Here is a 6,000-nt window from a genome sequence, read left to right on the forward strand (position 1 = left end):
GTCAAGAGTGTGATCAATTAGCATTTTTTTTTCATCAAAACACTACATATATTTGAAGTTTATATAGTCAATCTCATTAATTTGAGTTGAAAAGTAGAAATTTCAATACAACATTTTTATGATGTCAAATTGAGCAAAGAAATAAGTAGGAGGGCGTGGGGATGGGGGTGTATAGCATATTGACCAATATCTAAAATTCAAAAGTCATATATGAGTACAATATATATTAATATATTATCATACCATAAACAGGTGTGCACCTATTTTCAATCACAGGATGTGCTAGTAAGAAGGAAAATACGTTTTTTAGGAAAATAACTGATTTAAAAAAAATATATCCAATACATAAGTAAAGATTTATTATCATAAAAACATTATATAGAATCTAGATAAATATTATGGAGGAGTAGGGCCTTAGGGGTAAGGTCTTAAGGGTGTAATAGGGCTATAAGGATAGGCCGAAGATAAGGTGTATTGGAGAGTGAGAAATGAAAAAAAAATATAATTAATGTGGAATGTCGTTTTTTATTTTTATTTTTACTTTTATTAGGTAATTCATTATTTTTATTCAATAAAGTAATAATTTATAAAACGGAGTGTGACTTTTGTTAATTTATACGTACACACTTTTGAACTACACGATATATTCTATGTACTTTTTGTATCCCAATTTATACGGCATAGTTGAAATTTTGAGATTTAAACTTATAGCATATTCGGTGAAATAAATTTTATAGATTTGGAAACCACTTAAAAGTGTTATAAATCACAATAATTAACCATTTAAAATAGTTTAAAGAAGTGAAAAAACCCAAAGTAGTCAGTTATTTTAGGATTAAGACTCAAATTCATCCTTTAGCTTTCACACGGAGTAGTAATAATCCCTCATGTTTGTAATATTGGTGCACTTTTGGTTCCTCCCCAAACTTTTGCCTATTTTCCAACACCAATTTTATTCACAATTTATGTATGAAATATTTAATTATTTTTATTATATATATATTTAGTTAAATTAATAATTCCATGTGATCAGAGAAGGTAAGAAGAGGAACACGTATATTTAAACTTATGTCACATAAATTGAACATAAAGAGTACAATTTTGTAAGCATACATATTCAAATTTTATTTAGCGGGATTAATTTTAAATTTGTGTATGTGACAAACTCACTAACGACAAAATAAAAAAAATCGAATCCCATTATATTACTAATTAAGAATTAACATATATCAAAATAGTGAAAAACCAGTTTTAGTCATATTCAGAAATGATGTTAAGTGTAACTTGTAAGGAATGAATATTGCAAAAGTGCCCCCCACAAAATATAAAATTGAGCAGTTGGACCCCTTATTAATTATTATTTTCCATACTTCCAATTTCCAGGGTGATGTAAATTGTATTGTCTAATCTTGAAGGCCCATATGAGACAAACAGCTTATCTTACCCCACCCCACCCCCCAACAACCCACCCCTACCCCACCCACCCCACCACTACTAGTTTTCTAATTCACTTTTTTTTTTTTTGGAGTGGATATTTGCTTTGTACAATATTAGATAAATTAATTAAAAGATCATAACTTATAATGGTGGTAATAATTATGATTGTTCCCCTCATGCTGATATTAAAATTTAAAATAATAGAATGTTGAGATTTGAATCTAGAGGCCGCTTAACTAATTTTTAGTTGTTTTTTATTTGAAATTTTTTAAAATATAGAATCGTACGTATGACAATTTATTAATTACTAATTTACTATAGTAATAGTTTTGTAATTGTAGATTATAAAAATGTAGAATACATTAGAGAGAAAAATTACAAATATATAGTAATGAAAACAAATAAATTACAATAAATAAAGAGTAATATGCAAGGATATTTCTTGAAGTTTGAGTGTTTGAGAAGGGAATTTTGTATTATGAGTCGACATATCTTCTTATCAAAACATTGGAAAATAAAAAATGGGCATTCTAATTAATTGAAATTGTATGCCTTTGGTGTAGGTTACACATTGATATTTGACACAATCTAAATTGTACTATTTTTTAGTTTCTTATTATTATGTGTCTTGTATTTATAGTAGGGCTCTGACTAATTCAGATTTGTATCAATAAGGTTTCCTAAAGAAAAAAAAATGAATCTACCATAAATATTTTGTTCTCAAAGCTCGAACTTAGACTTTCGATTAAGAACAAAAATCTATTCATTCTATCACATCCCGTGATCATAAATTATACTACGTACTTGAAGTTAGAAAAACCATTAAAAAGGAAAGAAGACGAAATATGTTCCGTATAACGTGTCATATTATCAATAATATCCACATCACAACTCTAATTCTAGTCAATTTCCCTCTTAATTACATGTCAAGGAAAAAATGAATATGGTTCTCTTGTGTTAATTAACCCAGGGATTAGTAATTTAAATTATAAATTAGCTAATAAATCCTTGTCGAACACCAAAGAGGGACCATGGACAAAGTCCAATGTAGATAGATTAGGTTAATTTATATACAATCAATGAGTATTTATTAATTAGCAAAATTGTAGTTGTAGGGGACTACAAATGCCCAATGTATTCAATTATTCTATCTCTTTCTCCTTTTTGACTTAATTGTCACATCTCTCTATATAAAAAAGATCAGAAAAAGAAATTTCCAATAGTTGCTTGTTGATCTATGTAAACTTTAAATTAAATTTTATTAAAGAGAAATATAAAATGTGGAATTAATTAAGGTCGAGTACGAACATAATAAAGGTATTTATTAACTTAAGTCTTACTAATATATTCTTGATTGTACTTAAATACAATTAAGTTTGAGATTATTAATTTATGTATATATTGAATAACAAAGAAATCAAATTATTTGAACAACAATTGAATACATATATTTGATCTAGCTTTAAATAATAAATTTTACATAGATTGAATCGCAATCCTTGCATTTACTTAACTCTTTTTGAGATCCTAATTTGACACATTAAAAGGTGCAATCGGAGGAGCAGAAGGTTGTATGAGGAGAATAAAAAATTATCCGCACTTGATATTAACATTAAATAAAGGGATAAGGGTCTGGAAAATACCCCAATTTTGATCAGATTTGGTGTTGCGATACTAAACTTTCATAAGGACCTATTACCTCTCTAGACTATTTAGTACCGTATTTTTTACCCCTGAACTATTTAATAGTGTATTTTAAAGGTATATATGTGTCCACGTGGACACATTACTATTTATAATTTTGCATTATTTTTTATGTCCACGTGGGCAAATACATATGTTTAAAATACGGTATTAAATAGTCTAGGGAGGTAATAGGTCCTCATGAAAGTTTAGTATCACAACAGCAAATCCGACCAAAGTTGGGGTATTTCTCAGACCCTTATCCCTTAAATAAATAATAGTATGAATTGCGTCTTCAACACATCTTTTATTACCAAACTATGATGATCAATATACATTTTTACTTAATTTATATTACCAAAACAGTAATTTTCTACGGACATTCGATCAAAAATATATCAACATCAATAATAATTCTGACCTGATTTCATCAAGAACATCAAGTTGAAATTGTTTAACAGTAACAATTGAAGTATGTTGGTTTGATATCAAACATCATATGCGAGTAAAATTTTATCGCATATAAGGAGAGGGAGGTGTGAATAATATTTTGCATTGCATTTTACCATATATGCCAAGATAAGAATGTGATTTTGTGTGTTGCTTGGCCTAGAAGAGACTCAACATAATTAATATGCAAATAGTGATGCACACACACGCATTGAAAGGACCACAACAAAAAACCACTCATTCCTATTCACGTACCCTTTCTCTAATTCAATCATTCCACACCAACTTTTTCCTCTACAAGTAACAAACACACACGTTGAGCATTTTGGTGCTAGCGAGTATTTTTTTTCCGTCTCAAAATAAGTGTTGTTTTAGTAAAAGTTAGTTTCACTAAAAAATTAATAAAAATAATTTATTATTTAGTTAAGTATCTCTATTAATAATGTCTCTTGAAAATTGAACACTAATAAAAAAAAGAGGTATAATGATGGAATTAATTAAAAAACATATTAATTTTTATTCTGAATTTTTAAGGTGATACTTGTTTGAAACGAAGGAAAAATATGAGTTTATGAGTTTATGAGTTTAATAGTACTATTCCCTCTATCTCATTTTGTGCGTTTGGAGAATTAAATAATTTTTACTTTCATTTCATATAGTTTATAAATAAGTGAATTTTATTTTAAATTATTTTTGGAGAGATATTTGAATTTATAGTATAAATTAAATATTTTTATTCATGTACTTTAAACTTCTCCACATAAATTGAGATCGAGAGAGTGTATGTTAACATGTTGTCCATTCACTATGCATTTTAGCCTAATCTTAGACCTTGACTCACCGTCCGTGGACGAACCCTGTGGATGAACCCATAGGTTTTCGGGCATTGGATTAATCTCACCCATGTTAATCCATATGGGAAAATCCTTTTGGCCAGAATGATATTTTACCTATGTAATTTTACCTTTTTAAATATTTTATCCTTTTAACTTTAATATCTTTTAATTAAAAAGTGAAAAAAATATCAGTTTATTTTAAAATAAAAAAAATATTATAAATTTTTTAAATTTCTGGCCATTTAGCATTACCCAATCCATATATATAGCTTGTTAATTAATCCAAAAAAGTGTCATTGTGACTTTCAAGATTGAACTACGTACTCTGAGACATTCACTTTCATATCTAACCAAAATAATTTGTTAAAACAAATGATTAATTTGGTGCAATTTCATTAAATTTACCTAATCGGCATCTAACAAGCCAGTTTTATTTGGTTAAATGGTTTAGTCCAAGATAGGTATTAATCTAGGTTCAAATTTGTTTGATATATTCTTTACTTATTAATGTTTCAATAATTAATTAAAATACAAGCCATAGGTCAACGACACTATATTACTTTATCTATTTGCAAAATGATTTAAATAAGTTTTTCTTTTTATAATTTTTGAGTTTGACATTACTTGCATATGAATTTTTCAGTTCATAAATTTTTAATTTCAAGTCGATTTAATTTATTCATTCGTTGAGTTTCTTATATAAATTTATTTCAGGTCATATAGCTCCTCATTATATTTTCGATTCAAATGTACCCCTGGCATTATATTTTTACATAAATTCACTTTTAATTTTGATGGAAAGACACGTGGCAAGCCTAATTATTTATTGTAAGAAGGAAAATTTATTTAATATAATTCAGCATCAGATTCTTCGTTGGGAAGCTGTTCAAATGAAGTTATCAAGAATTGGTTGGTACTGTTATTTCCCAACCAATATTTTTTTTTCCAATTATATGGTTTTCCACGAAAAGAAATAATAGTTTATGTTGTGGGGAACGATCATAAATAACATTATGACAAAACTAAACTAATTAAGTATTATTAATTTAAGGGAAAAGGGTCAAAAATGCTCTTAAACTATGTGAAAGGAACAAAAATGCCTTCCGTTTATAGTTTGGCTCAAAAATGCCCTTATCATTAATACTTTGGTTCAAAAATGCCCTTAAACTATATGAAAGGAACAAAAATGCCATCCGTTTGTAGTTTGGTCCAAAAATGCCCTTGTCGTTAATATTTTGGTCCAAAATTGCCCTTATTGTTATTTAATGGGTAAAAAATGCTCATTTTTCAAATAAATATTTTTTTTAACACATTCTTTTCTAAGAATGTTTTTTTTTTTTAAATTAGCAAATGTTTATCCTACTTCAATTTAGAAAAAAATAAAAAATGAAAATATTTCTTATTTTTTATCGTTATATAAATATAAATTAATGATGGATATACTATAATCTTATATATGACATATTTTATATGTCCAAAGGGTACATGACATTATTCTATTTTAATTGATAAAATGAGATTAAGAAGAAAAAAAATATTTCCTACCTTTTTATTTGTTAAAGTGATTTTAGAAGAAAGAAAACAAGAATAGTGT

The sequence above is a fragment of the Solanum verrucosum genome, unplaced genomic scaffold (genome assembly GCF_900185275.1).
Source record: "Solanum verrucosum unplaced genomic scaffold, falcon-dt-bn FXZP01000261.1, whole genome shotgun sequence".
NCBI classification, from domain to species: Eukaryota; Viridiplantae; Streptophyta; class Magnoliopsida; order Solanales; family Solanaceae; genus Solanum; species Solanum verrucosum.